The sequence below is a fragment of the Alligator mississippiensis genome, chromosome 1, assembly GCF_030867095.1.
Source record: "Alligator mississippiensis isolate rAllMis1 chromosome 1, rAllMis1, whole genome shotgun sequence".
Taxonomy (NCBI): domain Eukaryota; kingdom Metazoa; phylum Chordata; order Crocodylia; family Alligatoridae; genus Alligator; species Alligator mississippiensis.
Window position 1 is genome coordinate 354,505,341 of NC_081824.1, and position 25,831 is coordinate 354,531,171.

Sequence of the window (25,831 nt, forward strand, 5' to 3'; positions counted from 1 at the left end):
ACTAGATGACCTCCTGAAGTCCATTCCAACCCTAACTTTCTGTGATTCAACGATTGTATGATTTGAGGCCACTCTAGGGCCCTTGCACAGCACATGTAGAAGTAATGAGGCACTAGATGGCAGGTCTAGTGGAGCTGCTCTCATGGAATTGAATACAGAAGTGACTTTACTCCAGATGGAAAAAAACAGAGAAAGGTTCTATTTTGTGACCTGGGATTAAAATCCCTCCATTTCCAATCCTCATGAATTTAGACAACGATCATCTTGGCCATTTAGGTTGGATTTGGGTTTAGGATTGGCTACTGTTTGCAATAAAATTACATTGATGGCTGAATTTTAATTTTAAGAATGTCAAGGGAGATTAAGTAAGGGTTCCCCCAATAACTATTTCTTGGCTTTATTGCACAAGTCAATTAAGGAATTAATTAAATGAACAATGCTAGGGTTATACAAATGAACTAGTTGATATGGGGAGGATAACTTTGAATTTTACACTCCTGTGTATTTAAAGTGTCAGCCAGACCCTGCCATTCATGGAGCTTTATGCATTTATTATTAATATAGTACAGCACTTTTGAAAACAGGATGAATGACAAGCATGCAGAAAGGGGCTTAAAAGAAAATAACTTAGCACGCTGGCTGCACCATTTTAAATCATCATCACTTTTTTTTTAAAGGCACTAAATAAGATTTAAATGGAGTATATTACATTTAAGACTCATGTTTTCAGCCTAGTCTATATAATGAGAGAGGATGCTAAGGTAGAAATTAAAGAAAAAAAATCTAGACAGGTGTCAGGAAATATTTTTTCACCTGAGAATCATAAACGTTGGAAGAGGAAATCAAGTAGGGTTAATGAGGCTAACACACAGTGGGCCAAAGAACATAAAATTAGATGGCATCATGGGTGGATGACAAAAAGGAAGCAATTTGTAATTATCCAGAAGGCAGGAATGCTTCTGATGTCTTTGTACGGAGACATGCACATATGCAGAGTAATATTCTACTCAGCTACATCTGTGCAAGTAGACTACCAAGAGCACAGTGGAGAGAGTTTAGTCTTTAGCTTTTGTGTGTACGGGGGGAAAGGGTTATCCTATCCTGAACCAGTAGAATATTCATGTTCTAAAATTGCCATATCCACTTGCAGAGTTACACAAGGACCTGCAACAGTTAGGATGCAATCCTGCAAAGGTTGAAAGAGAAAATATCATAGATCTAATAGGTTTCTATAAGGATATGGCCTGGTACTACATGACATTTTGATTAAGAAACTAGACTGCTACAAAATCAATGTGGTATTCACATTAAACAGATTAAAAACTGGCTAACTGAATAGGTCTCAAAAGGTAATGGCAAATGGGGAATCATAATCAGGCAGGAGATTTTTGGGGTAACCTACATTGATTAGGTCTTGGTCCTATGCTGTTTTACAATTTAATTAGTGGAAGAAAATAAAACAATCCCTGATAATGTTTGCAAATGACTAAAGGATGTTCCTAAAGGTAGGAAATAATGAAGACAACAGGACAATGCTATAGAGCTTTCTAATTGCTTACTAAGCGGGCACAGGCAAACAATATGCATTTTTTTACAGTGAAATGTAAGGGTATAAATCTAGGAACAAAGACCGTTGGCCACATTTAAAGTTGAGGGACACAGTGATTCTGAAATCTATCATCCCCAAATAGTTAAGTTGACTGTGAGCTCCAAGCATGACACTGACTACAGGGATTAATGTGACCCTTGGATGCATATACAGGGGAATATTGAAGAGAAGGGGTATTATGCAGCACCTCCTTTTAGACTCCAGAATTATGCTAAGAGACTACTGTTCCCAGTTCTGGTGCTCACACTTGAAGAACAATGCTGATAAACTGGAGGGACTTCAGAAAAGAGCCCCAAAAGTGGTTAAGGGACAAGAACAAGTAGTTAGCTGTGCTGTCTGAAGTCAGGAAGAAGGCAGGTAGATTTGCATCTTACAGAATAACTAAATCAGAGCTATGTATAGCATAAGTGTTTGCAAATGCAAACTTACTTCATCAGATGCTGTGAAAGGATATAAGGCAGAAGTCAGCATTTCTAACAGCGAGAGACTCAAACTATTTAGTTTATCAAAGAGAAAGTCAGAAATTTCCTAGCAAAGGGCTTCTCAGCCTAGCTGAAATGGTAAACAGTGTCTAATTGCAGGAAGTTAAAGGTAGCCAGATTTAAACTGTTGTTTAGGGACTTGCACAAAGTGGAATGGCATTGCACTTAGGTGCCTAAAAGATGGAGTAGTATCTGGTCCTAAAAGGTAATATCTGCCTTGTATCTGCAGTTCAGAATGCCACAATCTTGATTTTAAATGCTTCTGGGGAAAAACAAACCTAGTAACAGCAAAAGTAACTCTGAGTGGAACTTGAACCTGAACTTGAAAAAATAATACATAACAATCTGAAAAAGAGAATGTATGTATATGTCAAGCGTCATCTCCAAAAAGGCATTTAGGCATCTAACTCCCATTTTGGAGGTGACCTTAAGTCACTCAGGGTTATCTGAGGTTATAAATCTTTTTGGCTGTCATGAAATTCCAACTCCTATAACCATTAACATAAAACCACTTTGTCAACACACTCATGCTGAGTTCTCATTAATTGTTACCTTGAATGTTAAATCCAGTCTATGCTACCACTTGCTTCCCTTTTCATGTAGTGCCTGACCTTAAGCCTGTCTAAATACATGGGAGCCTTTCCACTGATTTCAATACATGTTTTGTTATCAGGGCTGTAAGAAGAAATTAAAAAGCTACCTTAAAAACTTGAATGCCCTAAATGTCCATTAATTGGGGGTAGGGTGGAGGAGAGGCATATGGTCAAACACATTTCAGAGCAGAATTTCTTAGTAAAAATTCCACTTAAAATTTGATACCAGATGTGGCCATTTCAACACAGTTAATATTTACAGCATAGTTAAGCAAGAAAATAACCGGTGCCATGGAGCATAGATATTTGGATTCAAAACAATTGTTCACATGTTTTTAATAAATAGACTGGAGCTTGTAATCTAGAACAGGGGTTCCCAAACTTTTTATGCTGTGGCCCAGCAAACCGCAGCCCAGAAGTGGCCACAGCCCAGCAGTCACAGAAGACCACAGTCAGAATTTCTGGCCAGAAGACAGGTAAGGATACCCCCACCCACTGGGCGGCGGGGGCGCAAACCCTGCACTGCCACAGGCCCTGAAGAAGTAGCTGCAGCCTCTCCGCTTGGATCTGGGGGGCTGTAGTTTGCTGGTCTGCAGCCACTTCCAGTCCAGCGGCCGACTATGCTGCGGACTGGCAGCCAACCCACCACGGCCCAGGAATTGAGAACCCCAATCTAGAAAACTGAGTATTATAGACAAGAGAGAAATATTTGGAAGAACTAGCAAAATTAGTTGAATTATCATCATCTTCCTAATTTAAGAAGGTTTTCCCTTTAGTCATTTAAGCAGGTAACAACTTCAGGCAGAGTCCTCATTGCAGAAATTGAATCCCTAAATATAAACAAATGCCAGATAGACCATCTTCCATTAATGGCTGGTCAGGACACTATGCTTCATGCTTGCAGATACAGACTTGGCATGAAGATGTAACTTCTATTGACTACAGTAGTATAACCATGGTGGGGTTACTGAGGCAGTAGCCCCAGGTACCACTTGGGTGAGAGGGGGAAGAAGGGTGAAAAAATCGCAGCTGCTACTGGAGCCATGTAGTCCAAAACTTTCAGGGTGGTACAGTGACAGCTGGAAGTTGCTTCACAGCTGCCCAAGGCACTCAGATGACTTGTTACACCTCTGCTTGTCTACTTGAAATGCATTATTCCTTGAGAAATAACAACCACCTGGTTCAGATAGTGACTGTGTATCTACTAAATATTATAAGGATGATGTGAACATCATTTAGGAGACAACTTGTTCATCACTGAAATAAACTGAAGGCTATGGCTGTAATCTTCAATGTAATATATGAGCTATGTTCAAGCCACCTCAGGAACCTACAGTAACGTTAGGTAATGCTCGTCCTCCTGAGGGACAATGGGATTCTTAGCCAAAAAACAGAACAAGCTGACAGCAAGAGGGAATTTTTTTCTGGTGGCTCCATGATTTCCCTTTCTCAATATATTAGAATGACTACAAACCCTATCTCCTTGAGGACAATAGCAACATTTAACAATGTCATCATCCTCATAAATCTTTTTTTCTCACATATTGGAAGAAGAAGGGAGCCAGACATCAATATCAGTTAAACTACATGCTGGACTTGTACAGTTCTGTAAAAAACCCAGATATCATGTTGAGGAGCCTGACATAAATTTATAACAACAAATTCATATTAAAAAGAAACCGTCCCTTCATTAGAACAAATGCAAGCATGTATTGCAGCCCCCAATGCTTCACAAGTTTATTTAGATAATTTCCCTTGAAAATATTTCAGAGATGGGCACCTGTATATAGTGCAATGTTAACACGTCATACTTCTTTCCAGTCTGATTATTCAAAGGGATGAGTGTGGTTCCTTGAAATCTTAGGACACAGAAAACTCCTAAGCGCTCCCTTCCCTATGCCTTATATTTAAAGAAAAATCTTATTACTGTCTTGTGTAAAAGTTTTCAAAAGGCAGCAGCATTAAAGGTTTAGTAGATAGAGTAGAAGTGCCATATCTTGCCAGAGAAATCAAAGCTGTTGCAATGGCTGGGGAGGGAGGGAGGGGTGAATAGGGAGCGGAAAGAAAACGGCAAAAGAGCATGCTGGTGGGAAACTCAAATGGTCGGCGAAGCATGAACTCTCCTTCTTCCTGGAAATGGTACAGAAGTGATGTCCACTGTCCTCTGCTCATCTCCACTGCTTTGAACTTACAAGAGGAGAGGATTTTTGTCTCCATACCTCCTTGTTTTGACCACTCTGGGTGGGTGAATGCCCTCTAAGGAGGGGGAGGAGGGGGGAGTTGACTGGAAGAGACATGGAGTCCTATTTCCTTTCTCTGAAGAGAAAGTAGAGAATGAAACAGAAGCCAGTGGAAATCAGTTTCAGAGCTTTTCAGTGGGGAGTAGGTGATGAAAATGAATTGAAGACCAGTCATGTTATATGCTCTGTCTGAGCTCCCTAGCAGCAGTCCCCTTGATATAAAGGAGAATCTCTCCTAATACTGAAAAATGACAAAGGAAGCTACCATGGAGAACATTTGTAATTCCCTTGCATTTTTGTGTTCGTTTTAATGTGGAATTTACAGATCTATTTTTAATGCTTATTTTTAATCTCCCCATTTTAAAAAGCGATACTGGCACTTTGGTTTGTATCAGAATAGAATGATGACTTTGTATATTTATCAGGAAACTGCTTCTGCATTGTAATGAACTGCAATTACACCTTGCTTTCGGACATTATGATTGCAGCATGTGACCTAGTTGTTGCCTGTGCTTACTCTTGTGCCTTAATGAAGAGGCAGAACTAATCAGCCCCTTAGGGCACCTACACAAGTTACATTTTTTTGCATGATTGGGTTCCTGACAGTGCTCTAGAACCATGATTTAACACATGTGCATGGCTTCAGAGTGCTTTTAAAATGGCCAATTGCAAAAAAAATTAGCTCTGGCCAAATGAGGTACTAGGTTAAAATGAGGCTGAAGTTGGTTTCTTATTCCCAGTTGCTTATTGCTGGTTCTCTATTCCTTATTCCCAGTTCCTTATTCCCAGTTCCCCATTCCTTTTTCAAAGCCAAACTAGACCTAATAAAAACCTGTTATTAATGAATTACATATCCTAAAGAGACAGAATTTCATTAGCTATGCATATGTACTAATTAATATGTAAAATAATATCCCACATCAAGTAGGATGGGATTATGGGGCAAAATACTTCTTGGGCCACCCCAAATTTCATGGCGATGCCACTGGGGGACTGTCCCAAAGAACCCTGACCACAGTCCCACCCAGCCCAATAACTGAAATCCTTCTTGGTCCACCCCATGGCATATCTCTGTGCCACCAGAGGACTCTTGTGGACATCTTTGACCAGAGACTTGCCTGGCCCAAAACACAGTTTTGCCTTGCCCAGCCTCTATCTGACAGCCCCCCAGCAACTGTACTAAGGACAATGGCTTGAATAAGGAACTCTTTTAGGGCTGGGATTGGAAATGGAAATCCTTCTTGGGCATCCCACACTATGACTCTGTGGCACCAGTGGACTCCCCCGGACATCCCTGACCAGAGTTTTGTCCGATCCAGAGCGCAGTTTCTTCATGCCATGCCCACTGCACTAAGTATACTGGCTCAAATAAGGAATTTCTTTTGGACCGCAATTGGTAGAGTGCCTGGATGGCAACTGTGGGCAAGACTCCCTTCCCAAGTGACTTGGCTAGGAGGGAGCTCCCCAGGTTGGTTTGCCTCTGACTGTGACTGTGATCCATTTTGAGCTACAGTTAAAAGTTAATAGTTAAGGTTTTGCTTAGGGAATACCACTGTTCCCCTTTTCCCTTGTAATAAACTTGTTTTAATTTAACATTTGCTAGTGAGTGATCAGGTTCCTTTAAATTACAACACCCAGCTTTAAGTTACTTTATCAAGCTTCTGGGTGGTGGTTGGACGTAAATGTGAAATGCTGTTGAAAAATCCCTTGGGGCCCCTATATACTTGCTCTGGGGTGCAGAGAACGTACTTTAAATAGAATGGCTCTGAGAGCCACTCTAATTAGAGCGCCCGCAAGGTCACATGTATTCAGCATCCCACGCTTCAAAACAGTGGTGTGGGTATTTTAACAAAGCTGGTTTGAAGTTCTTTAGTTAAAGTGTTGCTGCTGCCATTTGAAACACCGGCACAGTGAATACACACAACACAGAGGCTACTGGAGTGTGCTAATTAGTACACTTCAGCAGACTGGCAGCAGACTTGATTAATCAATTAATTGAGTCTGCTCTGACACATGCTAAATACCACACGTCAGAGCAGAGGTCTGTCCCTGGTGCCCTATATTTGTATGCAGCCATTCATCCTGCCATCCAGTGTCTGGTGGAACAGCAACATAAAAGTTTTAAAGGTTGGGTGTCAGCTGGCAGGTTTACACTCAACAAGCTAGCATTACATTGAGCAGGGACATGCACAGATTTCTTCAGGAGGCTCCTTGGTAGTGAGGACATGTTCTCAGATGATTCCATGAGGGTTTTGCCCCATGAACCCAGCAGAGGGGCAGCTCCTTATTGGTAGCAATGTAAACAGCAAATGCGGATGACGACTAAATTGGTGTCTGGCATGGCCAAAATGTTCTTTGGATCAGACAAAAACATGGTCAAGGACATCTGGAAAAGTCCCCCAGTGCCACAGAGGCATGGCATGGAGTGGCCCAAGAAGAATTTCTATCGCTAATCCCAGCCTAAAAGAAATGCCTTATTCAAGCCATTATACTTAGTGCAGTGGGCATGGAGGGCTGCAGTTAGCAAAATGGAATGAAGAAAAGGCGCCCTGGATCAGGCAAGACTCTGGTCAGGGATGTCCAGCAGTCCCCCGGTGGCAGGTGACACAGAGACATGCTCTGGGGTGGCCCAAGAAGGATTTCTAGCTATAATCCCAGCCCAAAATCCAATTCCTTACTCATGTCCATTAATTTAGCACAGTTGCTGGGGTGCTGTTAGTTGGCACCCTTGCACAGCCAAACCACATTTTGGGCTGGGCAAGTCTCTGGTCACAGATGTCCAGAAGAGTCCTCCGGTGCCACAGGGACATGGTCTCATGTGGCTCAAGAAGGATTTCTGGGCATAATCTCAGCCCCAAATCCAGTGATTTATTCGGTTCTATGTATTTAGCACAACAGCTCGGGTGCTGGCTGTTGTCAACCTGGCACAGCCAAACTGCGCTTTGGGCCAGACAAGTCCCTGGTCAGAGATGCCCAGGACAGTCCCTTAGGACCACAGAGTAATGTCCTGTGGTGGCCCAAGAACAATTTCAAGCTATTATCCCATCCCAAATTCCAATTCCTTATTCGGGTCCATATACTTCGCACAGTGGCAAGGGTGGAGCCAGCTGGCAGCCTGGCATGGTCAAACCATGCTTTGGATCAGGCAAATCTCTGTTCAGAGATGTCCAGCAGAGTCCCCTGGTGCCACAGAGGCATGGTGTGGGGTGGCCTGAGAAAGAATTCTGGGTATAATATCAGCCCCAAATCAGCCCATATACTTGGCACAGTGTCTGGGGAGTGGTGACAGTTGGCAACCTGGCATTTTGGGCCGCGTGTTGGACCAGGCAAGTCTCTGTTCAGAGTTATCCAGGAGAGTCCCCTGGTGGCACAGAGGTGTGGTCTGGGGTGGCCCAAGAAGGGTTTCTGGGTATAATCCCAGCCCATAATCCAGTTCCTTATTCAGGTCCAGATATTTAGCACAGCGTTTGGGGGGTGGTGTCAGTTGGCAGCCTGGCACAGCCAAACCACACTTTGGGCCGGGCAAGTCTCTGATCAGAGATGTCCAGGAGAGTCTGCTGGTGTCACAGAGGTGAGGTCTGGGGTGGCCCAAGAAGGGTTTTTGGGTATAATTCCAGCCCTATATCCAGTTCCTTATTCGGGTGCATACAGTTTGCACAGTGGCTGGGGTGCTGTCTGTTGGCAGCCTGGCATGGCTAAACCACACTTCGGGTTGGGAAAATCTCTGGTCTCAGATGTCCAGGACAGTCCTTCAGTGGTACACAGGTACTCTGATGTGTCGCCCAATAACACCAGCCTGAAAGCCAGTTTCTTATTCAAACCATTATACTTAGTATAGTGGGCATGGGGGCTGTCAGTTGGCAGCCTGGCATGGCCAAACCATGCTTTGGACCGGACAAGACTTTAGTTAGATGCATCTGGTAGAGTCCCCCAGCTGTGAAGAAGTATTTTGATGGGTGGCCTAAACAGATTTTCTAGCCCTAATCCCAGCCCAAAAGCCAGTTCCTTATTCAAGCCATGATACTTAGTACAGTGGGCATGGGGGCTGTCAGCTGGCAGCCTGGCATGGCCAAACTACATTTAGGGCTGGGTAAATCTCTTCTCAGAGATGTCCAACAGAGTCCCCCAGTGCCACAGAGATGTGTTCTGGGGTGGCTCAAGAAGGATTTCTAGGTATAATCCCAACCCAAAATCCAGTTCTTTATTCAGGTCCATATACTTAGCACAGTGGCAGGGGTGCTGTCTTTTGGCAGCCTGGTATGGCCAAACCGCACTTTGGGCCAGGCGAGTCTCTAGTCACAGATGTCCAGGACAGTCTCCCTGGTGTCACAGAGGTATTCTGATGGGTGTCCCAAGCAGAATTTCTAGCCATAATCCCAGCCCAAAAGTCAGCTCCGTATTCAAGCCATTATACTTAGTATAGCGGGCAGGGGGGCTGTTAGTTGGCAGCCTGGCACGGCCAAACCGTGCTTTGGCTGGGTGGGACTGTGGTCAGAGTTCTTTGGGACAGTCCTCCAGTGGCATTGCCATGAAATTTGGGGTGGCCCAAGAAATATTTTGTCCCATAATCCCACCCTGATCTGACCTTCGTTTAGGGCTCTGTACTTAGTGTGGGATATTATTTTACATATTAATTAGTACATATGCATAGCTAATGAAATTCTGTCTCTTTAGGATGTGTAATTCATTAATAACAAGTTTTTATTAGGTCTAGATTATCTTTGAAAAAGGAACCGGGAATAAGGAAAAAGGAACTGGGAATAAGGAATAGGGAACTGGGTATAAGGAACTGGGAATAAAGAACCAACTTCAGCCTCATAGGTTAAGAAGCTCTAAAGCAGAGTGCCTTAGGGAACTTGTGTTCCCTCCAAGGTTAATTTATCCCACTCTGTGGTGCTGGGCTGGTGCTCATGCCAGTGAGCACCAGCCCAGCCCTGCCCCCAGGGCTGACAGTGGGAGAGGGAGAGGAAGAAGGCGGTGTAGAGGGAATAGCCAACACAGAGCTGCCAGCTGCTTTGGATGGCCAGAGCTGAGGGTGGGGCTGGGGTGGAACAGAACCTCCTTGCCTCATGAGCCCTCCCACAGCTTCCCTGGCTGGGGTTATTGTCGGGAGCCAGGCTGGACCCGCAAGGGGTGGAGGACTCCTTTCCCCCACCACTCGTCCAGGGCTCTTGACAATGGCAGCACAGAGCTGCTCATTGCTTTGAATGGTTAGAGCTGGGGCAGGGCAGACAGGGTGGAAAGGAGACCCCTTGCCTTGTGATCCTGGTCCAGCTCCCCCCAAAACCCCAGTTAGAGGGGGCATGACATGAAGTGGCTCTGTTCCACTCTGTGTCCCCCCGCTCCCAGCTCTGGCCATTCAAAACAGCAGCTTTGTGCTGCCACTCGCCCTCCCCACTGATACCTTGGAGCTGGTGGGGGGGACGAGGGGGCTGGGGAGAGGGGTGGTTCAGCAGCCTCCTTAGAGACTGCTGAAGCACCTCTCTCCCCAGCCCCCTCGTCCCCCCCACCAGCTCCAAGGTATCAGTGGGGAGGGGAGTGCTGAAGCACCCTCGCCTGCTGGCCAGGGCCCAGCTCTAGCCTAGCTCCCAACCAAAAGGTTGGGTCAGAGGGCTCTGTTGGGTCAAAACGGGGCTCTAACTCATGGTGCTTTATGTAAGGCTGCCAGTAAATAAGGTAATTTGCAAGGGAACTGGCCTGAAGGAAGGAGCACATCCTTGTTTAGGGAGGTGAATGAGTTTACTTGTCTTTCTCTCTGTTTCTTTGGTGGTGAGGAAAGCATGCTCTGACAAGATTTGTGGGAGAAGCCACTGATTTTGATACTCCTGTGCCTTAATGGGAAGCAGGGTGAACCTAGGAAAAGCTATAAAAGCCAACCCCTTAGTGACCAGTGGGAGCTGGCAGCCAATCAACAGGAAGTCTGTAAGGTTGTTTGCAAGATGGATTTACTTCTGAGGAACAATGGAGTAGCTTCCTCTTCAGAAATATGCTAGCTAGTTTTAAATCCTAACCTTTGTATATTTTAGTCCTAAAATTTAGATCTTAGAGTATAGTAATTTTTAAGTTCACAGTGGGCGCATCTACATGAGATGCTTACTACACATTAGACTAATAACACTGCGCAGTAGCGTGGTGGCCAAAAACCATGCTAATAGCCTACTGTGCAGTGTTATTAGGCTAATGTGCAGTAAGTGTCACAAAATAACTGTGTGCCAGCGCTACTGCACAGTAACACTAATTACTGTGTCTTCAGTTAGTACTTTCTTAAACAAGTACTAAGCTAAATGTGCAGTATCTAAGGCACATTAATGAATGTGTAGACGCTCCCAGTTTGAGTTAAATTGAACTCTTAAATAAAGAAAAGTCAGTAGGAAAACAAAGGCCAGTCAAGAACTTCTTGTGTCCTAAGCCAAGAGGAAAAAATAAACCCCCCCCCAAAAACTAACACATTCCTCTTTCCCATCCCCATAAGAACCAAAGGAACTCAAAATCCCCTATCAGTTAAAGAAGATGTAGGTAGAGGTCCAGCAGCTTAGTTGCATTTTATGAAATGTCTCCAGTTCCAAGCACAGAGCCAGAAAGACAGGCAATGCTGCAGAGTGTCAAAACGTACACGTGTCAGTGTATGGGGAGGAGTGGGTTAAGGTCATTAGGAACTGGGGAATTTTTTGAAATAGGAGGGCTGTGAGTAGGGAGGACAAACTCCATCTGAACCAAAATGGACCAAGAGTGCTAAAAAGGTGGCAGACAAGTTTCTGAACTAAAGCTAGGGGATAGCTGACAAACGTGAAAGAGCACATGGTTTTGATTGATATATGGGTTAGAAAGATGTCATAAACTCTGTAACATATTAAAGAGGATAGAAGTAGAAAATGCATGGGTAGAAAATAGTGAGATTAAATCAAAACCAGAGTCCCAGTTAAACAGGACACAAGAAAACAGGCAACTGGACAAGGACAATATTTATAAGGGCTTGTGTACAAATACTAGAAATTTATAAAAGAATATGGGAAAACTAGAATGTGTAGTACTAAATGGTGATATAGACATAATAGACATGTTACAAATGTAGTGGAAGAGTACAAATTAGATACGAATGATGCAGTAAATGAGATAGGATGGCAATGATTATTAGGACTGTGTGAAATGTCACCAGCTGTTTCATTTTGACACTGTTTCGATTTGTTTCGAGCTCAAAACAGCGAAATTGAAATGAAACGAAGGGCTTCGAAACAGCCTTGAAACAAAACAAGGGCAGTTGAAATATTTTGAAAGTTTTGAAACATCTTGAAGCTCAAGCTGCATTTGCCTGCAGAGAAACAGCAAGTAAGGAGAGGGAGGGGGAAAAGTGGGAAAGAGGTGGGAAGGACAGCTTTCATATTGACCGTGTAGCGGGCCAGTGACTGTGATCCTTCTCTGAGGTACCTTGCAATCCCAGTGCTGTGGGGGAGGGATGGAAAAACAGCATAAAAGGTCGCATTGTTTGAACTGGCCTGCTTTCTGCCTTTAGTCTGTCAGTTACTGAGCTATCTTCCAGCAGCTTAGGAGCATTAGACAATGAAGGCTAGTACTATCATTGATTTGAATGATTTCCTACTTGCTAGCCTAGCAAGTGGGATTCCACAATACCTTTTGCTTTCTTCTAGACCCTTTTATTTTATTATTATAGTCATTGATTTATTTGTTTCAATTTTATAATTGTATTGGATATTACACTATAGAATTTGTATAGGAAGGGAGATGCATTTATATTTTATTTCTATATATTTATACCTTGCTGCATATACATACATTATCAAATTTGTATAGGAAGAGAGATAAAATCTAAATGTATTTCTATACATTTATACCTTGTAGCATATTACAGATATTATAGAATTTATATAAGAACACAGATACATTTATATATTTTTATAAAAACAAAGCACTATGAAACACACCATGAAGCATGGTGGAAAGGCATTTGGCAAACCTTCAGGGAGGGGCAGCAGAGGAGGCTCCACTGCCATTTCACTTCCCATGCTGAGCCTTCTAGTGCCAGCTGGAGCTGGATCTGGATCTGGATCTGAGTGCCCAGAGGTAGTAAGGGAAATTCTGGGGAAGGTGGGGGACTCAGCTGAGCTTGTTCTCTGCACCCTTCAAGTTTCCCCTAGATCCAGGTCTCCCCAGAAGGCATTTCAGAGGAGGCTGAGGTGGAGGTTGCAGAGGCAAGTGGTTCAGCTGAGTCCGCTCCTCCTGTTGCTGTGCCTCTGGCCTCTGAGCAGGGGGAAATTGCAGCATACACATATGCAGCTGCACCCCAGAAGTGAGCAGTTAGCGTGGTCTGGGCTCATTTTGAGCTGGCAGATGATCCCACATTCTCGTCTGTGAAAAGTGGTTTGTAAATTCCCTTTCAGGATCAGGCCTGAGAGATTAGAGACAGGTGGTGTTCTGTTGTTGTCTTTAATAGATTTTTGGTGTGCACTCATTCTGGTGTGCAGTTGTTGCTTGGTGTTTCCACATATTTTCCATCAGGGCACCAAGAGATATGTATTGTATTAGGAAGATATCTCCAGTATGGAGATACTGTTGGCAGGTTTTGCGTGTCTTGTCATGGCATGGCCTGGATCCATTCAGTATGTTTTGGGTTGTAGGAAGTTGGCTTCTGCTGATGAGGTTAGCGAGGTTAAGTGCTTGTTTGAATTTACAAATCACTTTTCATAGATGAGCCTATGAACTGCACTTCATCAACCTCCTAGGTACTAGGTACAGAAACTCAAGGACTCAATATAGACATTGGAATTCTGACACACTACAACCTGCTGGACATCCTGACTGCCCAGGCACCTCTGCACTTTTACCTGCACTGCTACATCCCCTTTCTCCCCCCACCTGCCACCCCAGGTTGTCCCTCACCCCTGATGCCTCCATTTCCATTTTCACTGACCAGCTTTCTTGCCTGCATTGAATGCCAGCCTCTCACTTCTTTACTATTCCTTCCATCCAGAAACAGCACACAGACACACCAACTGCAGGTGCTCACTCAGCCTAATAAAAGGTTTTTCAATCCAAAACCTTGCTAAGATATATTTCTGTAACTATTCAGTTGGTCTGTTAAAAGATACCAGATTAGATTGACCCAAAGGACCTTGTCTGCCAGTCCCATGTCCCAACACCCCTAGCACCTGACCGGAAGGATGGAGGGCCCTGGGAACATGTAAGCCCCAGGGCTGGGCCTGGAAGGGAGAGTTCTGTGGCAGCTGCTGGAGAAGAAGCTGCTGCAGTAGAGGAAAGAAAGGCTCTGTTACAGTTTGGCTGCCTGAGATGTGGCTGGTGCTATTGTGCAGCTGTTCACCAAGTTATTATTTTACATGATGTCATTTAAAGTGGTGGACCAGACTGAGACTATAGGGAAGAAGGCCTCATTGGGGCACACTACTGTGTCATGTAGAGGCCCCAGTGCCAGTGAGGGTATGCCTTAACACACACACACACACACTGTGTCACCCATGTGATGAGTTTTGCTTGTCAACAGCCTGAGGTGCAGTTTCCCAGAAACCCCTGCACCTATCTCCTTGAAAGCTGGCAGGCTTCATGGCCTCAGCAGGGGCTACCATGCCTGCAGTTTTCAACCCCTCTGTGTGTTAACATACACATGTGACATGAGTTTTGCTTTCAAGATGTTGAGGCACAGTTTCCCAGAAACCCCTGCACCTATCTCCTTGAAACTTGGCAGACTTCATGGCCTCATAAGGGGCTACCAGCACTGAAAGTTTCACCTGAATCAGGCAAGAAATGACAAAGGTATAGGTAGCTTCACACCTCCTCATTATAGCCTGTGGGTGAAACATCAAAACTGCGTTGAAACAGTGAAACAGTTTCGACAAAACAGAATGGAATAGTGGTTTTGAAACAAAACAAAAATTGAAACAAAACACTGTGCCATTGAGACATTGAAATGGAAGTCAAAATGAAACAATGTTGTTTCACACAGCCCTAATGATTATGTTCTGGAGTTACCAATGAAATTATCAGGACACTGTTTTAAAACAAATACACTTGCCCTGTTTCTTATACTCCTCCTCTAAAGCATCATCCACTTGCCGTTGTTAGAGAAAGGATATTGGGCTAGATTGTTCTTCAGTCTGATTTGAATAAGGCAATTCTCATTTTCTTATGTTTTAAACATCATAACTTTGTGTTGCAATAATCAAGAGATTTTTTTTCAGCCTCAGGAAGAGGACTGAAGAGAGAACTGATCTGTGGCTAGGTAGTTAGAGCATTGGGCTGGGATGTAAGAGATTCAGGTTCAAACTTTTTCAGGGCGTGGGGCCAGAACCTGGCTCTTCTGCTTCCTGGACGAGTGCCCTAACCATGGAGTAATTGGGACTAAACCATGGGAAGGTTATCCTGCTCTCCCCTCAGCATCTAACACCTGCTGTTTGTGGGCTTTTGTTGGATAGAATTGTATCCCCGTGTAGCATACAGTGCATGCTCCATGCCAATGTGGCTACGTACATGTCCCTACTTCAAGGGCAACGGAATCACAAACTGCATAAGTGCCAAGAATGCCACTTACATAGCTGGAAAAGTGTTATTTGGGTGGGTAAGCTGAAACACAGTTTTGCCCCAATTGTGCTTGCTGCTTTGTTAGTAGAAAGGGAATGGAGGAGTTGGACCTCTTCCATCCCCTTCACCCCATTGAGCACCTGCAAAAACAGCTGGGCCTAATCTGGCCTCATGTTTGTAGTTTTATAAAGGATGAACTTAAATTTCCCTAGTCAGTTTTTGAAACATATGTCATTTAAGATTCCTAATTTTAATTCACAAATATTTGGGTCATTTCCAGCAGATCTTATCTTGGCTGCTGGTTCAAGGAAGATCTGCAGGCTTCCCATGCTCTGAATCCCCAAAGGCTATTCCCAGTTCTGAAATGGGACAAGGCATTCCATTCTGCACACCCCTGGGTCTATGACTTAGCCTAGATCTTTATTAGGAATGATGCTGACAATCTCAATTCTCAGGCTCAAGGACATCCCTGATGTTCCCTGGTATGTCTGGGGGATGGGGATGAAGAGTGGGGAAGCAGGAGTCTGTAACCAGCTGTCTGAATGTCAATTCTCTTGGGTGAAAGCTTTGTAAGGATGTAGCTTAAATGCAATGGCTCTTTTTTTTATTTGCTGGGCATTCTGAGGGTACAGCTAGTCAAGCCATGCAGACTGAAGTCTGTATAAAGCTGGGAACCCTTGGTAAGAGTCAAGGTGAAGGTGAGAATGTGTAAGTGCAAGGAAAGGAAAGCATCTTACCAACATAGGAGAGATCGAAAGAGGTCTTGTAATGCTTTCAGTAACTAAAGAATAACTAGAAAATCAGAAGACTAGTCTGGAAGCCCTGTGTCCCTATCTTCTACAGTTACACAAGAATATTAACTCAAAACTGGAAAAGCTTTAATTTCTAGTGAATGTCGAAGTCTGTGGCTGCAGGAACTTGGGAAGGTACTACGAGTCCTGAGAGCTAGGACTACTTTAGGACAGAAGGTAAAAAGCTATTTTGCCTGAATGCTTTTTCTGACAAGAAGCTCCAGAACTCTCAGTTGAAGAACAAGTTTCTTTTCAATTTTATGGCTTCCTCGGCAGATCAGCCATTGCAGTGAATAGGTCAGGCTCCCGCAGAGCCAGAAGCAATGGCCTTCTGGGGATTGTACAGCTCAGGCAGCTATGGAATGTTATCTATTAAGCTAAATTTTCCAGATCAGGCACTAGCAGCTGACATTCAAGTTCCAGGAAACTGCTTGGAGGAAATTGTCATGACCTGCAGATGCACATGAAACTGGGGTACAGGACAAAACACACAGAACAATTACAGAGGTGAGTTTACTTGTCTAATGTAGAAAGAAAAAAAAGAGGTATTAGACAAAACCCAGGCGTAAGTAAACATACACTCCTCCCCATCCTTTCACTCTACCTGAAATATCTTCTTCAGATGATGTAGTAGTCAGCAATATGACCCATAACAAAAGTTGTGAATCTTTAGCAGCCATATGAAAGGTGTTACCTGGTAGCTGGAAAACATTTAGTGGCAGCACCAGCCATTGGTGATGTAACTATCTTAAGCAAGAAAGGTTCTTTAAGTAGATGTGATATTATATCTTTTATTAGAGCAGCTGAGTTGTTGGAAAAAAGTTTTCAGCAAGCTTTTGGGTGCAGACACCCTTCTACAGGCATAGGGAGTCTCTGTAACATATTTACTGTTTAAGGACTATCAAAAACTTTTAAGGACTATCAAAATCAGACCCATTTCTTATTTCCATGAGTAAATTTCACTTTCTTATTTCAGTGAGAGCATTCATATGATGCAAAATAAACATTGTAGGATCAGGCCTCTAATTTTTATGAGAACAAATCATGATCGCTGAGATATCCTACTGAACATACATCTTTAATCATGTCTATTACCAGTGACTTTTCCTTAGTTTCTCTTAACACTCCTGTCATACAAAAACATAATGCAACATGTGAATTTCAACAATACCATTGATGATGGAGTATGGAATGTGTTGCAAAAATAATGCATAGAGGGAAAAAAGTTTTTACAATTCACACGGAGAAAAATCCTATGTTCTAATATAGAAGCTACTCTGTTACACAACAGATGTAAAAAATGTGTACCTGTTTGCCTTAGGCAGACTATCCAGAGCAGAGCATGAAGTTCATTTATGGGGTGGGGTGGAAGTTAATATGGAAATAAAATTGTTAAGAGAAAAATAAATCATTACCACTGCTTTATTGTTTCCTGGGCTGTAATAATTATCCTCAGTGATCAAAAGGTGCAGCTGATTTTTTTCCCTTTATATTTACTAAGGGAAAATTTATATCTATATACTTATAGCTCAGAGTTTAACTAAACTTTAAACAAAGGCCTTTTGTCTTGAGATGCAGATAATGGCTACTCACATGAAGACAAAATGATGTATGTAAACTGGCAAATTTCAATTGGAATGATTTTTTTTCTGGTAGAAAATGCTCTGTTCACGAAAAGAAAAAAACAAACAAACCTGAACTGAGAAAACTGAAATAATAGCTCCTTGGCTGCCAGCTGGAAAGCCCTCACCAGTTTTGAAACTCCAGAAGTTTTGTTTCAGTTTATTTCAAGCTGATTATTTTTCAGAATTTCTGCCCCAGAACAAGATTGGATGTTTTTATTTTTCATTCTGAATCACCCTGAAATTTTCCATGGAATGGAAATCCGATTTTCTGGCACGTTTACTACTAATAAACCTCTAGGTGTGTGTACATAACTATTTTTACATTTATATAATGTGCCCATAAAAAGGTAGGTGATTTTAATATAAATAACATAACCCCCCTGCTGTAGTTTGTCTGCCAGTCAAGTCAGTACAAATGAGCACAAAAGCAAATCTGATTAGTCTCCCAATTGCTACATAATCTGTAATAGTAAAAGTAAAAGAAAGCACATAGATAAAAGATCAAAAAGAAATTGAGGTCCACATTGACATATTTTAAATACTTAGCACTTGAGACGGTGAAAGTCAATGAGTGCCAATGAACTGTGTGCACATTTATAATGAGTGCATATTTACTCATTTCACTCTCTACATCCTCCCTTTCCTCTTATCACTCTTCATGACTCAAGAGGATGGGCTGTTTAGCAATTTCAGCCTCCAAGTAAGATTCTCTACCAACCTCCATCCTTGCAAATGAAGTGGAAGAGATCATTTAGCAGTTACCAACATTATTCCTGAGACAACCAGAAAGGTTTGCACCATACAATATGCTTCCTTCCTCCATGACCTTATTACATTACCTCCATCAGCTATTGGATACAATTTTTAAAAAGTTACTTTGATAAACATCTAGATACATTGCAACAGTGCCTTTTCTTTATGAGGGAGAAAGCATGTTCAGAAGTCTTATCTCAACTTCAGAAGCACATTTCTTCCCTGAGGTAGAAGGGAATGTAAAAGGCAAACTGCCTTCATAGATAGCTTCACTGGCAAACAAGCAAAAAAGTCAGGAAAAGTCTTTAACTATTAAATTCACTTTGAATTCAACAGGATCTCAGTGAATTGCAAACAGACTATACTATGGTAAAGAGAAAGAATCCAGTAAAATAACATTCTTAAATATTAAATTAAGATATTTACAGTGAAACCAAATATTTACTGACAACTGATTAAGCTGTATTGTACTTTTAACCCACACATAAGTAACTTTTTTGGTCTAAGGACATAGGCAGACAAGGCAGACAAGGTTCCTTGGGTGAATTTGATATCTTTTATTAGACCAACCCAAATGGTCGGAGAATAGTTATTAAGCAAGCTTTTGGGTTCAAAAACCCTTCGTCAGGCTAAGCAAGTTTCAACAGTTGGTGTGTGCTCTTCCTGGATGGAATGAAAAGTAGAAAAGCCAGGGGCTGGGCTGGGCTGGGCTGGGCTGGGGAGTCAGTTGCCAGGCAGATTATAATGTATCAAAAATCCAATGTCTATGTTTAGCAGTTTACAGTAGTCAGCAACTTTTTACAGCAGTGTGCTAGAATGACCTGGTTTGGATCCAAGGTAGACTGGTGCTAGGACCAGGCAAGTACTGCTGCCACTCCCTCTCCCTGATGCCAGTTTTCCTGGCTGCAGCATGGCCCCACTGCCCATTCACCCTGGTGCAGAATGGCACAGCATGGTATGGGAAAAGCCCCAGCTGCCAAACGTCACTGAGGCCTCCTATCACTAAACACTGCCAAAGCCCCAGCTCTGTGGGCTGGATCCAATGATTCTGTGGGCTATATAGGTTGTTGACCACATATTTCAATGTCTTTTCCTGTGGTTCACTTGTACACTACTCTATCCAGTTCAACAGGGCCAAGAAATCTTTTTGGTCTAGCCTTTTTTTTCAAACGTTATTCATACCAAGACCTAAATCTGTGGTGGCATATCACCTTACACACAGAAGTGTCAGAAGTTTTCTGCTTTATTTCATGGTGACACAGGCATAAAGTGATACATGTTTAAAACAGGCAGTCTGAATAACTTTGCAGTACTTCTTCTGAAGAAGGGTCTTTCTTCTGTGGCAATAATGAAGCACCAGCACCACATAATTCTTTCTAGAGGTGACTTCTTTTAAATTTAGTGTAGCAGCAAATAATCCTTTAAACAATTGTTCTGCAACTTGTTAGAGCTGCAAGCCAGGAAACTCTGTGGCGGGCTGGTGTTCTGATCTGCTCACTGCATCTTTTCCCTGATACCACTTCTCTCTGTCCCCACCTACTGTGTGAGCAATGGGTGGCAAACAACCCTACAGCTGAAATCCCCTGGTTCCACAAACTGGATGCAGTGGCTCTGTGGGCCAGATTTGGTGTTTCAGCAGACAGTATCTTGCCAACCCCTGCTTTAAACAGTAAACTTGCATGTGCTCAAATGAAATCTGTCAGCACTTCTCAGCTCAATTCTCCAAAGGTTTACATTAAACATGCTCCTGAGATGTTCCAGGTTGAAGGACTGTCTGTAATGGTTGCTCTCAGCTACTGCGGGCTATGCACCAGGATGTACAGACTATCTTCTCCATGAGCCATTTGCATTTCCATGTTCCCACTGCCTTTGCAGCAGTGCAAAGGACAATGTGATATGAATTTAATGCAGAGACTATATTAAGATAACAGTCCTATGTGGGTTGGGGATTAGCTATGGCAAGAGAAACTGGGTTTGGACTCAAATGGTTATAAAGTGCCACGCTGCCCTACCTTCTGTCTGAACGAAGCAAGGAATTGCAGGAAGAAAAAGGAAGGTTTTGTAGTGAAAGTGATTGTATGATACCTTGGAGAACTAGGTTCTATCCCTGACACTGGCCCAGAGTTCACATTTTATGCTGTAAATCAGATTTTCATAGTTGCCTACTTCTCAATTTCATAAAATTATGAAAAAGCCAGGCTGAAAGGGATCTCAGAAGTCATCTAGTGCAAATTCTTGCTCAGGGACGGATCACCTGCCCAAGTATCCTAGACAAATGTTTGTCGGATCTCCTCTTAAAAACTTCCCATGATGGAATTTCCAAAACCTCTTTAGTAGTCTATTCCAATAATGTTTAACCACCCTCACAATGAGAAAGTTCTTCCTAATATCCAACCTAAGCTTGACTTGCTGCAGTTTGTGACAATTGTTTCTTCTCTCCCCTGTGGCCACAGACAATCCTTCATATAAGTACACTTCAGGTATTTAAAGACTATTATCAGTCTCCCCGCTCAGCTTTCTCTTTTACAGATTAAATAATCCCAGTTCTTTTATTCTTTCTTCATAAATCAGGTTTCCTAGATCTCTAATAATATTTGTTCCTCTCTGATGGACTGTTTCGAATTTGTCCACATCTTTCTTGAAGTGCAGTGCCCATAACTGGACACAGTACTCCACATTAGTCCTCACCACAGCTGAACAGAGCAGAAAGATCAATTCCCTTGATTTACATGTCATGCTGCTATTAATTATTGGCCTTTTACAACCAGAGCACACTATTGGTTCATATTCAGATTATGGTCCACATTGATATGGACCTTTTTCTGTAATACTGCAGCCTAATCAGTCATTCTCCAGTCTATACATATGACTGTTCTGTCCCAAGTGCAAAACTTCTCCTTGCTGAATTTCATTAAATTAATTTTGGATCATTTCTTCAGTTAATCAAGGTCATTCCGAATCCTAGCCATACCCTACCGAGTGAGTTCAACCCCATCCAAATTGGTGTTATCTGCGAATTTGCATCTGTAAGTGTGCACTCAATTCCAAATCATTTTCTGGATACTCACCCTGAGTCCCTGGGAAATGATTTGCTGAAGTGCTTGGGACTCTTAGTTATAACTGAAGTCAGTGGCAGCCATATGTTAGGAACATATAAATTGCTATAAATATACTGAGTGTACCATACCAACACATCACCTTCTAGGTATTTCAAGATGGACATTAAAATGAGGGGGCATTTAACTTTAGTTTCTCTTTAGCTCCCCATCTCTGAAAGGCAGTATTGCCACCTCAAGTGTGTCATGAAAGTAAATCAGTTCAGGCTGGTATTATGTTGATAAAGGTCACTACAAAGCCCATAAACAAATTAACAATTATATTTTCAAAACGGGCTGAATAATGTGTAATTAAGAAAAATCAGAACTGTACACCAAGCAAGAAGGATAAGACAAAATACTGAACATTGTTGGGCACTAGTTAAACCTGGGGTCTTCTGGGAAAAACAGTATTTGTTCATTTATTTAAAAACTGTGTCAGAATGCATATAGGCAAGTAAATTGATTTAAGGTTTCACAGGCAACCAAAATGTATTTCCTAGCTCTTGAGAGCTTGAGTCTGCAACCCTAGTGTTCCTGTAAACTAATCTGTTTATGCCATATGTGTACAGACACACAATTATGCATACAATGTTTGCATTTGTAACTTCATCTAGGATCTTTAGGAAATAAAGCTAAATATGAAAAGTATTTTCTTCTAGAAGCTTAATTTTCAAAGCATTCCTGACTGAACTTTTATTCAGAACAAATATGAAAATTGGTGGGTTGGCAGAAAAGGGAATGTTTGTGGGAGAGTGTAGATCTTTTTCTTTTTCACATGACATCACACCCTTTACTTAACAATAGGTAGATTATTTCTTCCTTGAATGGTTATCATCTTGTATTACAAGTTCAGCATTTGTTTTTTGGACAATATAAAATGTCTTTTATAGTTCAGTTTTTCATCTGATGCAAACTGTCTGTGATGAATGTGTGTGTATGGACCTAATCCTAAGTATGTGCACAAGGCATCAGTGGCAGAAAATTAAAGAATCTTTATTCCCATAGCAATTCACAGACCATTAAATCTCTCTGCGATGTGAATGCTAGTTGAAGCTATTTTCTTTATGGACAACAAGGGTGTGATCCACAGAGGATGCATCTACCCATGCAATTAATGTGCCTGAATTTAATGCACGGTAAATTTAGGTGCATTAAACTGCACCTGGGAATGCCTCTACACATACGCCCATGTTGGGAGCAAATTTGCTCCTCACAGGAATGGTTAAGTCCAGGGCTGCTCCTGCCCTGCTCTGCCCCCTGCAGCAGCCAGGGGGAGCTCTAGTCTCTAGCTGCAGCTGCTCTGGTGACAGCCCAGGACTGGCAGGGGGCTCGGGGAACCAGCCTCAAGGTGACAGGGTGCACCGGGGGGCAGCCTTAGGATGTCAGGGTGCTTCAGGGTGAGGCTCAGACTGGCAGGGGGCATTGTCCTGGGAGCCTGTGGCCAGTGCACTGTAGATGCTTGCTCCTTGCCCTTCCCCCAGCAGCGGCAGCCAGGGCACCATGTCCACAAGATGCTTGCTCACTACCTCCTCCTCCAACAACAGACTCGCCCCTGACTCCAATGCCCACCACCAATAAAGCACTCTCTTCCCCATGAAACTCTTTACACAAGTGCATTGGCAACAATTGAGGGAGGAGAGGGCAGTGGTGTGGAGGTGCCTACAGTGCAGATCCCAGGGAGAGGCACCCGGCACTCCGGCCTCCACTGACACCACTGTGGGTGCAGACGCTGTGGTGAGCCTGGTGGGCTGGGGATGGCTCAGGGGTGAGGGCAAGCACTGTTCAGCCCGCTAAGCATACTCCCCCTCCTCTTTCATGGGGGTGTGACTAGCAGGGCCTGAGTTGGGAGCTGGCCCAGCTGTGACCACCTCCTGTTCAGGGGCCACAAGGTTGCTGGGTGAGCAGTGGGCAGCAACTCAGGCTGCTGGTGAACCAGGCTTAGGAGAAGAGGCAGGGGGCTCTGGTAGCTGCAGGCAGCGCTTTAGCTCCCATGAAGGCTGTGAGCTGGGCTGTGCCCTGTGTACATCACCAGCACCCCAGCCTGCCAGAGGCAGCTCCCTCCCTTCAACTGCCTGCAGCAGCATTGTGAGGCACAGCTCCCTGAGACAGGTGCAATCTTGCAGCTTCCCAGCACCCCGCACCCCTGCGCCTGTGCACCCACTGCCCACATTCACCTTTCAGCTACTTCCACGGAGTTGTGCCCCATGCAAAATGCCCCAGCCTCACTGTGTGGGGTGTGGCACAGAGCTGGCCCCCTGGCCAGGAGGAGGAGGAGGGAAGCAGCATTTGAAATAGCAGAGCAGCCATGCCCCCCTCCTCTCTTTTTCTCTCACTGCTGGGTGGTCAGAGCTGCCTCACTTCCCCATGGCACCAAGCAAGGCACAGAGGCAGCAGCCCAGCATGGAGGGCAGATGGGATGGGACAGGGCAGTGGAACAACATCTTTCACCCACCTCCATGCTCATGCCCAGGCTGGGAGAAGGAGAATGAAGCTGTGGCGAGGTGTGGGGCTTGTGCTGGCTGTGCTGCTGCTCAGCCAGGAGCCAGGTGATGTGTGTGATGCAATGAGCACCAGTGGAGGGCCAATTCCCTTGCTGCTGGGGGCAGAGTGGGGCTGATCACCTGGGGTAGAGGCCCCCCTTCCACAGAACCCTTTTGTTGCAGTGTCCCAAGCTCCTCACTGCACTGGGTGACTGGAAAGCTCTGGGGAGGTGCTAAGAGATATCCCAAGTTGTTTTAATCCTTATGTTGCAATTTACTGCTGTGAGAGGTAAGGCTGTTACCCCAGACAGACAAGTTCTCAGTTCTTCTGCTGAGCCATCTAAAATTGTCTTTCTATGATCTCATTTTGACAAAGAAATGAAGCACAATTTATTTTAAATAAGTACAAAATATAAGACTGTTTCCCAAATGTGCTTGTATTTGGCATCAGATAGAGCCTAAGACAGAGAGACAGAGTAGGTATATCCTAAGTCATGCTATCATTCAATATTTACTGCTGCCATGGTCTTTTATTGCTGTGGCCTTTATTATCCAAGGCATGTTCATCTTCATATCTAAGCAATGTCTGCTCCACACCCCAGGGCCAGTGTTATTGTCTCTGGGATAGAGTGTAGGTGAGTTGTCCCTGGGGTGGTAGGTGGGGAGGGGTGATGTGGGCGGAACAACAATGGTGTCATAGTTCTGGACTTGTCTATATGAAACTTCCTTCATTTACATGGCCTGACACTTGTGTGCAATAACTCTTGCTCCTATATACAGTTGCAAGGGTTCTTACCCTTTCACATAACATAGATGTATATATATGGCAGGATCCTAATTCCCCTGCTAGGAGTCTTAAGTGTCAGGGCATTGCTGCTTCTGACAACCTACTGTTGCAAACCTGAGAGGAAGGTATTTCTGCCTATTGAGACCTTCTGCACAGTTCCTTCATTTAACTTCTCTCTCTCTTCAGGTTTTTTTTCCATTAGAGCTAGGTAGGAGGACCCAGACCTCCTCTCAGTGCTGTAGCAAGGTGGGGGGCGAGTGGGGTGACTGCCGCAGCACTGAAGAGAAGGGGCACCAATAGGTGCTGCCCAGCTGGGGCGGGGTATGAGACAGAGCCACAAGTGGCTCATTTGGTGGGGGGTGTGGGGATGGGGGAAAGGCAGTTCCTGCCACTGTGTGGACTCCTGGGCAAATATGGGGGGGGGGCATGTACCCCCCAGATCTGTGTGTGAGGCAAGGGTGGGCTGCCACAGTGGAATTTGCCCCAGGCAACATACTTCATTGCTATGGCAATGCCTCCTCATCTGGGTACCTAGTCCAGGCCCTGTCTAGTTATGGGGATATCTGCTTTGTATAACTCTTCTCAAATGCCATCCCTAAACAACCACATGGGCCCTCTTCCTACTGCCGGTTATTGAGGATCCCACATGTAGCCTTTGAGTTATTGCAGGACATCTCAAATAGCCTTAACAATTTCTGTCTCTGCCTCCACTGTTACCAGTCTCCCTCCAGATGTAGGCCAGGGTGTCAAATGCGTGTCTTGCGGAACCATGTTGTATTGTCTGCAGGGTTGATAGAGGGGCTGGGAATTCAGGGGTGGAGCCTG

The 25,831-nt window shown here is 43.8% G+C and overlaps 1 protein-coding gene across 3 annotated transcripts in view; it reads right to left on the bottom strand.

The window, feature by feature from the left end:
* Positions 1-25,831, bottom strand: part of COL4A2 (collagen type IV alpha 2 chain) — a 233,660-nt gene that overhangs the window by 201,992 nt on the left and 5,837 nt on the right. The gene's annotated exons all lie outside the window — the stretch shown is intronic.